The sequence below is a fragment of the Malaclemys terrapin genome, chromosome 4, assembly GCF_027887155.1.
Source record: "Malaclemys terrapin pileata isolate rMalTer1 chromosome 4, rMalTer1.hap1, whole genome shotgun sequence".
Classification (NCBI taxonomy): domain Eukaryota; kingdom Metazoa; phylum Chordata; order Testudines; family Emydidae; genus Malaclemys; species Malaclemys terrapin.
The window spans coordinates 23,482,679-23,491,505 of record NC_071508.1 but is presented as its reverse complement, the minus strand read 5'-3'; positions in this window follow the sequence as shown (position 1 = coordinate 23,491,505).

Sequence of the window (8,827 nt, the reverse complement as noted above, 5' to 3'; positions counted from 1 at the left end):
GGCCGGGGCACGTAGGCACGTGACTAGGCAAAGGCGGGGGGCAGCAGCATAACGTCGTGACGTCGCCCTGCGTCGCGCGCCGGAGAGGGCGTGGCCTAGGGCCCCTGGGCAGGGAGTCTGCTGCCCCCTTGGGGTTCTCGCGCGCCGGGATCGCAGCTCTCTGCCTTCGCCCTGGTCGCTGCACGAGCCCGCGGCTGCCTCTAGCTGGGGCGGCCGGGCCCAGGGCAGAGCCGGTTGCTTGAGTAAATAAATGCAACGCGCAAACTAAGCGTTACACACTAGATAGGCAGGATCTACATGAGCAAATTCTCACCCTGAGTGACAAACAGGTGGGCAGATTGTTACGGGCACACGCGGGCTTGGCTTTGCAGCTTGGATTTCCCAGGTTTTCTTACACAGGCTAGGAATCTCTCTCCAGCCTGGCACCATCACTTCTCATAGTTCAATCTTTGTCCCTCAGGTGTTTCCAGGTGAGAGTGAGCCGCCCCCCCCCCCATGTCATTGTCCCCCTTTTATCTCCTCTTCCCACTTGCTGGAAAACTCTTGCTGTGACCTGGGTCCAACAGTTAATAAAAATAAATAAATTAATGGAGATATCCTATCTCCTAGAACTGGAAGGGACCTTGAAAGGTCATTGAGTCCAGCCCCCTGCCTTCACTAGCAGGACCAAGTACTGATTTTGCCCTAGATCCCTAAGTGCCCCCCCCCCCCCCCCCGATTGAACTCACAACCCTGGGTTTAAGTAGGCCAATGCTCAAACCATTGTGCTAGCGGTCCTGCCCCTGCTTCCATTGGGTAGTGTTATCTTGGAGAGATTTCTATTGCATATAGTTCCTGGGGTAACCCCGGTGCTTGTGTGCATTTCCTCAATAAGCCATTGAGGAATTTAATTTTAATTGTTGTACCTGAAAAGGCTGTTTTGAACCTCACGTGTTTCAGTAACATACATAGCTGAACTCATAACTTCACATACAACAATAGCACATACAATCCAACAAGACATTAATGTCTAGCAGATAAAGATGTTTAGAATGATACCTTACAAGACATACAGTACTTTGTACAAACATATCCTAATGACATGACAGTGGCGAATATTGGGGTGTCAGGGTGTCCCACCCAGCTGTTCCTCCCACTCAATCAAGCCCCCAGTAAGACTGACTGGCTGCTTAGCCCCCATGTTGCAGTTCCTCTTTGGACACCTACCCCGTGAGAGCTGCTCCCTCTCTAGTCCGGTTTCATACAGAGCTGCCCTCCCCTCCCCAGATAGTCACTCCTGTTACCAGATGAATGGCCTTCTGCCATTCGGCATATCAAAACCTGAGCAGCACTGGGGGGAAGCTTTGTGACATCTCTCCCACTGGCAGCGCCTTTCCACGCTAAGCTTCCTGTTTGTGTTTAATCTCTGTGGGGTGTAGGACGAGGCCCAGAAACTGAAGTTTTTGGATTGCATCAGCACCCTCAGCAGAGCCATCTGGCCAGGAGTCCAGAGAGAAACCTCAATGCTAGCAAAGCCGTCCTTGTGGAGAAGATAGCGGTGAGTAAAACACACACTGGGGCTGTGTTACTTGGCGGGTTTAGTGATTGGCCTGGAGATCTCGGCAGATTGTCTTAACTTCAACTGCTAACCATTGGATCGTGTTAGACGTTTGTCTGTTAGACTGAAGAGCCCATTATCAAGTATTTGCTCCCCGCAAATGAGACAGGGATGGATTGGCAGCAGCGGGGTTCTGCCGGCTTACGCCAGGCCGGGATCCTTGGGGAGGCCACATGGGGACATGATGGCTCATTGCTGAGATACAGGTTGCTGTTTTGAACCTCGCCCATCTCAGCTAGGACTGGAAATCTCCACCTCCTCCAGTGGTTTAGCGGCCGACGTGTGGGTGCAGCTCAGCGCCTGACTGGCAGGGGGCCAAAGACAAAATAGCCTCCTGGGCGTTAGTTTCAGCAGAGGCCACAGAGGGCAGGAGGAGGCCGGTTCCACCTTCGCATGAGGCACATTGGCCGGGGGTGCGGAGGGGAGGCCTGGGCTGGGCACCAGGAATTCCGGTCTCCACAGCGGCGAGCGGCCCATCACTAAGGCTACAGGCCACGAGTCCTGGGGGGCTCATGGCATTTCTCAGACCCTGGGTGGCATTTGCAGATGTGCTCAGTACTGGCCTCCTTCTGCTCCCGCTGAGGTCAACAGAACGGCTCCTTCCCGCCCCCCATGGGAGCGGAGTTAGGCCGACGCTGGGCGCTCTGGACAACCCCACCCAGCGCGTCCCCTCCTCCCCAGGCCTTTGGTGGACAGCGAGCCCCTGTAGCTGGCACATACAGGCTATGCATGGGGGTGGGGAGGGTTGGCACAAGCAGCGGACCCAGGGCTCAAAGGCCTATTGTGCTGCTGCCCATGAGCGGGAGGGGGGAGGGTCCCCGGGTACCTTGACGTAGTGATCCTTGGAGCCGGTGATGACCAGGTCATGGTTGCTCGCGGTCTGGTTCACAGTCAGACACATCACAGGCCTGATGTGGCCGGTCAGCTTCCCGATAGGCTGCAACCTACAAGCAGGAGCTGGGGCCATTGGAGTCTGGGGCGTGCTCAGCAGGAGGCGCTTGTTCCTGCAGGCCCTTCACTGGCCCAGTCTCCAAGGCTCCCAGCAGGGACCCTTCCAGCCCTAGGCCCCTCTCCATCACCCCCTCAAATTGGGACCTCCGACTCTGGGGCACTAAGCACGGAATGCCCTGGGGATACCCTGTCCCTGGGCACCATCGGCTGCGATCCTGGCCTTGAGCTAGGGGCAGAGAGCTGGGTTCAGGAGCAGTGTCGGAGGGGCTCAGTGCACCAGCCAGTCACCCCAAGAGCTGCAGCACTGGGTCCGGCTTTCACCCATCCTTGGGCCTGATCATCTACCCCGGGGACCTGCCCCAGCAGCTGCTGTAGTGCGAAGCCCTAGCATAGACAGACTAAGCTGCTCGAGGTTTGTGCCAGGGCAGCTGCCCCTGGTGCCAGTCCTGGCTGTGGCCCTTCACCCTGTCTATGCTGGGGGCCACCCTCCTGCTCCCCCTCCACCGGGATTCTGGCTCTGGGGTCCCTTTGAAGAGCCTTGGCGCTGAGGCCAATAGTCCCAGGCCAAATCCACCCCTGCCTCAATAACACAGCTTCCAGACGGGAGGGAGCAGGGCCCAGCCCAGAATGGCTGCTCCCTCTGCCTACGTAGCACCCATCTCCCTCCCCACAAGAGCTGCCCTCGCCTGGGAGCCCGAGCTAGCCCCGCCTGGACCTGTTGAGCTCCCAGATGCGGATGGAGTTCCCGGCGGTGGCGTAGAGCATGGTGCCGGCGGGGTTGAGCGCAGTCTGGTTGATCTGGGGCTCGCCCTGCACGCTGGCGATGGTGCAGGTGGTGGTCTCGGCATAGGTGTCCCCAGGGATCACCTGACCCGAAGAGCTAAGCCAAAGAGACAGAAACAGGTGAGCCTCAAGACAGAGACCCTCGGGGAAGGGGGGGGGGGTAATTTACATTGTGTGGAATGGAAGATCTAGTCCATTGTGGACTGATTAGAAGGCTGGACAGCATCTGTCCCCAGCCATCTAGATAGAGGGTGAAGCAACACCACTTCTTGGCCACATGCAGTGCCAGTGGTGCCAGGATGAGACCCCCGCTCAGCCCCACGTCCCCTCAAGCCAGGAGCAACGGCACAGCAAGGGTGACCCAGGCAGCAGCTTTTGGGGCATCCCCAAGGGAGGTGCCTTGTCGAGCAGCCAGCCAGACCCGTACCAGCAGGCATGCCAGCTCCACGCCCGGGGCGGAGCGACACAAACCCCACCCCTGGCCTGGAGTTGATGTTGACAGGCAGCCCAGGCACATTCCCGCCAGTCAGATTTTAGATCTGGGGAGGGACTGCCGGCAAAGAGACATCTCAGTCTATGGCTGGGCACCAGAGAGAGGGGCTGATTTGCTGGAGTCTGGAAACGGTGCTGGCAGCTGCAGATGGGTCATTACCCATCCCTGATCAAAGCAACTGTAGGGTGCACGGTGCCCCCTGAAACAGACGAGAGAAGCAACTTCCCTGAGAGCAGAGCACCAAGCCACGGAGCCTCCACGAGCCAGGCCAGGCTAGAGCGACCAGCATTGCAGCATTCCTAGACTCAGCCCTGCAGAAACCGGGCCGGCCGCCTGGTCTTTGCAATGCTGCCCTGGGTGCAGGACACTGGCAGGGCAGCGCGTCGAGTTTGGCCAGGCCCACAGGGCAGCCTCAGGGCGCCAGGTACCTACGGGAGGGTGTGGACGCACTTGGCCGAGTCCCGGATGTCCCACACCTTGATGAAGGAGGTGGAGACGGTGAACACCATCCCCGAGTGGCTGCAGTACTTGATGAATATCACATTACTGGGGTGGCCCTTCAGTGAGGTGATTTCCTGGCCCATCACCAGGTTCCACATTTTGCAGCTCCGATCTGCGGGAGGAGGCGGAAGCATGTGATGCTGCAGGGCCTTTCCCGTCCTCAGCAGAGGAACCCCACGGCTCTCCCCCCCCCCCCCCCCGCCACTGCCTTCCCCTGCTCCCACGAGTGCCCCAGGGGCGAGAGGGGAGCTCAGTCCCCGTGGCTCATCCAGCCCCTGGCACCTCCGCCGGACCTGCCAATGGGGGGAGGGGCTATTAGTGCCAGGTGCAAGGTGAACATCCGGCCACTAGGGACCGGGCAGAGGCCCCAACAACTCGCTTCATGGATGTCACCACACAACTGTTCAGCCTAAGGACTCGTGCAGCATTGCTGCCCTCTGCTGGGGGGACCCAGAACTGTACCGGCCCATTGTGCCATTTGGGGCTCTCAGGCAGGCTGGTGCTGTCCGAGCAGGAGGCTCCTGTCCTATCCCCACAGTTCAGGGTGGCTCAGCCCCTCCCCTGGGTAACAGGCTCACTCCCCAGTGATCACACCCAGAGCTCAGCAGCCGGCTCGCCCCCGAGGCGCAGACCTTTGGATCCGGAGAACAGCAGCTCGTCGGTGACGTCCATGCAGAGAACGGGCTTGGAGTGTCCTTCTGCCACGGAGATGCACTGCAGCGGGGCTGTCCGGGCGCTCCTGGCACCGCCCACGGGGTTAATGAGGCCCCTTCCGTGGGAGAGAGAGAGCAAGGGCGTCAGCAGGAGGGCGCTGGCTGGGTGACCCAGGACGAAGCCAGATCCCGCCCCACGAGGCTGCCAGGGCCTGCTAGTGGGACTCCGGAGCAAAGCAAACCACAGACAGAAGCTGCTGGGCAGCCTGCTCCCCAGACAGGCCCCCTGGGGGCAGGTCACACCCCGTTGGTGCTAAGGGCTCAGAGACTCGTGCAGACCCTGCCTTGGCTTGGGGCTGGGGCTTGGAAAGGAAACGGGCTTCTCCTCCTGGCCATCTCACTGCTGGCACAGATGAGCCACCCCCTCACCCCCCCGTGAGAGCTGTGGGTGGCCCCTGTGCCCCATCCAGGCAAGATCCCGAAGCAAACAGAGTCCAGGCTGCTGCATGGCACACACTGCCCCATCCCCTGTGGAGTCAGAGACTAGCAGGGACAGGCTGGCTCCAGACCCAACCCCAGAACCTCCAGGCTTGAACAAACTGGGGCCCTGCTCCAGCCGTGCTGTGTGGGGCATAAGGGCACCACCCCGTGGCCAGCGGGAGGAAGCGCCCTCTCTCCATCTGACCCACTCCGGTTTCCCAATGAGCTACACCCCGGTTTGGCAGATGGGGAAGGGATTGGCAGATGGAAGGGTTCCTGGCCAATGGGAGCTGCGGAGCTGGCCCTCGGGGTGAGAGCAGCACGTGGCGCCTCCCTGGCTGCCCATGCGTCTAGGGGCTGCAGGGACCTGGTGGCCAGTTCCGGGAGCTGCGCCGAGCTAGGGTATGCAGAGAGCCTGCCTTAGCCCCAGGCCCCCACAGCGCTGCCAACCAGACTTTTAACGGCCCGGTCGGCTGTACTGACCAGAGCTGCCAGGGTCCCTTTTCAACTGGGCGTTCTGGTCCAAAACCAGATGCCTGGCAACTCTAGTGTCCTCCCATATCATGTCCCCACCGGTGTATTATTGTAGGTCCTTCCAGAACCTTTACCCACTGCCTTGTTATTGTAGTACCCTCCCATACCATGCCCCCACCCGTGTGTTATTGTAGGTCCTTCCATAACCTTTACCCTTGTTATTTACTTTACTGCCTTGTTATTGGGAGGAGATGTTGCCTTATATATCAAAGATGTATATATCTGGACTGAGGTTGAGATGGCAATAGAAGACAGACTTGTGAAAAGTCTCTGCGTAAGGATAAAAAGGGTAAAAAACAAGGGTGATGTCATGGTAGGGGTCTACTACAGACCATCTATCCAGGAAGAAGAGGTGGATGAGGCTTTTTTAAATAACTAACAAAATCATCCAAAGCACAGGACTTGGTGGTGATGGGGGCCTGCAACTATCCAGACATCTGTTGGGAAAATAACACAGCAAGGCACAGATTATCCAACAAGTTCTTGGGATGTATAGGAGAAATTTTTTTATTTCTGAAGGTAGAGAAAGCTACTAGGGGAAGAGGCTCTTCTAGATTTGATTTTGACAAATAGGGAAGAACTGGCTGAGAATCTGAAAGTGGAAAACAGCTTGCATGAGAGTGATCATGAAATGAGAAAGTTCTTGATTCTAACAAATGGTAGGAGGGAAAATAGCACAATAAAGATAATGGATTTCAAGAAGGCCGACTTTAGCAAACTCAGGGAGTTTGTAGGTGAAATCCCATGGGAAGCAAGTCTAAAGGGAAAAACAGTTCAAGAGTGTTGGCAATTTTTCAAAGAGATATTATTAAGGGCACAAGAGCAGAAAATGTGGAAATGGCAGAAGTGCTAAATGACTTCTTTGTTTCAGTTTTCACCAAAAAGTTTAGTAGCGACTGGACGTCTAACATAGTGAATGCCAGTGAAAAATGAGGTCAGATCGGAGGCTAAAATAGGGAAAGAACAAGTTAAAAATTACTTAGACAAGTGATATGTCTTCAAGTCATCAGGGCCTGATGAAATACATCCTAGAATACTTAAGGAGCTGACTGAGGAGATATCTGAGCCAAAAACTCATGGAAGACGGGAGATATTCTAGAAGAATGGCAAATGGCAAATATAGTGCCCATCTATAAAAAGGGGAATAAGGACAACCCGGGGAATTACAGACCAGTCAACTTAACTTCAGTACCTGGAAAAATAATGGAACAAATAATCAAGCAAGCAATTTGCAAACACTTAGAAGATAATAAGGTGATAAATAACAGTCAGCATGGATTTGTCAAAAATAAATCATGTCAAACCAACCTAATAGCTTTCTTTGACAGGGTAACAAGCCTTGTAGATGGGGGGAAGCAGTAGATGTGGTCTGTCTTGACTTTAGTAAGGCTTTTGATACTGTCTCACATGACCACCTCATAAACAAACTAGGGAAATACAACCTAGATGGAGGTACTATAAGGTGGGTGCATAACTGGTTGGAAAACTGTTCCCAGAGAGTAGTTATCAGTGATTCACAGTCATGCTGGAAGGGCATAACGAATGGGGTCCCATAGGGATCAGTTCTGGGTCCACATCTGTTCAAAATCTTCATCAGTGATTTGGGTAATGGCATAGAGAGTACACGTATAAAGTTGCGGACGATACCAAACTGGGAGGGGTTGCAAGTGCTTTGGAGGATAGGATTAAAACTCAAAATGATCTGGACAAACTGGAGAAATGGTCTGAAGAAAATAAGATGAAATTCAATAAGGACAAATGCAGAGTACTCCACTTAGGAAGGAACAATCAGTTGCACACATACAAAATAGGAAATGACTGCCTAGGGAGGAGTACTGCGGAAAAGGATCTAAGGATCATAGTGGATCTCAAGCTAAATGTGAGTCAACAGTGTGACACTGTTGCAAAAAAAGCGAACATCATTCTGGGATGTATTAGCAGGAGTGTTGTAAGCAAGACACAAGAAGTAATTCTTCCGCTCTACTCTGCACTGATAAGGCCTCAACTGGAGTATTGAGTCCAGTTTTGAGTGCCACATTTTAGGAAAGATGTAGACAAATTGGAGAAAGTCCAGAGGTGAGCAACAAAAATGATTAAAAGTCTAGAACAGTGGCTTTCAACCTTTCCAAACTACTGTACCCCTTTCAGGAGTCTGATTTTGTCTTGCGTATGCCCAAGTTATATCTCATTTAAAAACTACTTGCTTACAAAATCACACACAAAAATACAAAAATGTCACAGCACGCTATTACTGAAAAATTGCTGACTTTCTCATTTTTACCATATCATTATAAACTAAATCAATTGGAATATAAATATTGTACTTACATTTCAGTGTATAGTATATAGAGCAGTATAAACAAGTCATTGTCTGAATGAAATTTTAGTCTGTACTGACTTCACTAGTGCTTTTTATGTAGCCTGTTGTAAAACTAGGCAACTATCTAGATGAGTTGATGTCCCCCCGGAAGACCTCTGTGTACTCCCAGGGGTACATGTATCCCTGGTTGTGAACCACTGGTCTAGAAAACATGATCTATGAGGAAAGTTTGAAAAAACTGTATTTGTTTAGTCTGGAGAAGAGAAAACTCAGGGGGGACATGATAGTTTTCAGGTACATAAAAGGTTGTTACAAGGAGGAGGGAGAAATTTGTTCTTGTTAACCACTGAGGATAGGACAAGAAGCAGTGACCTTAAATTGCACCAAGGGAGATTTAGGTTGGACACTGGGAAAAACTTTCTAACTGTCAGGATAGTTGAGCACTGGAATAAATTGCCTAGGGCAGTAGTTCTCAAACTTTTGTGCTGGTGACCCCTTTCACATAGCAAGCCTCT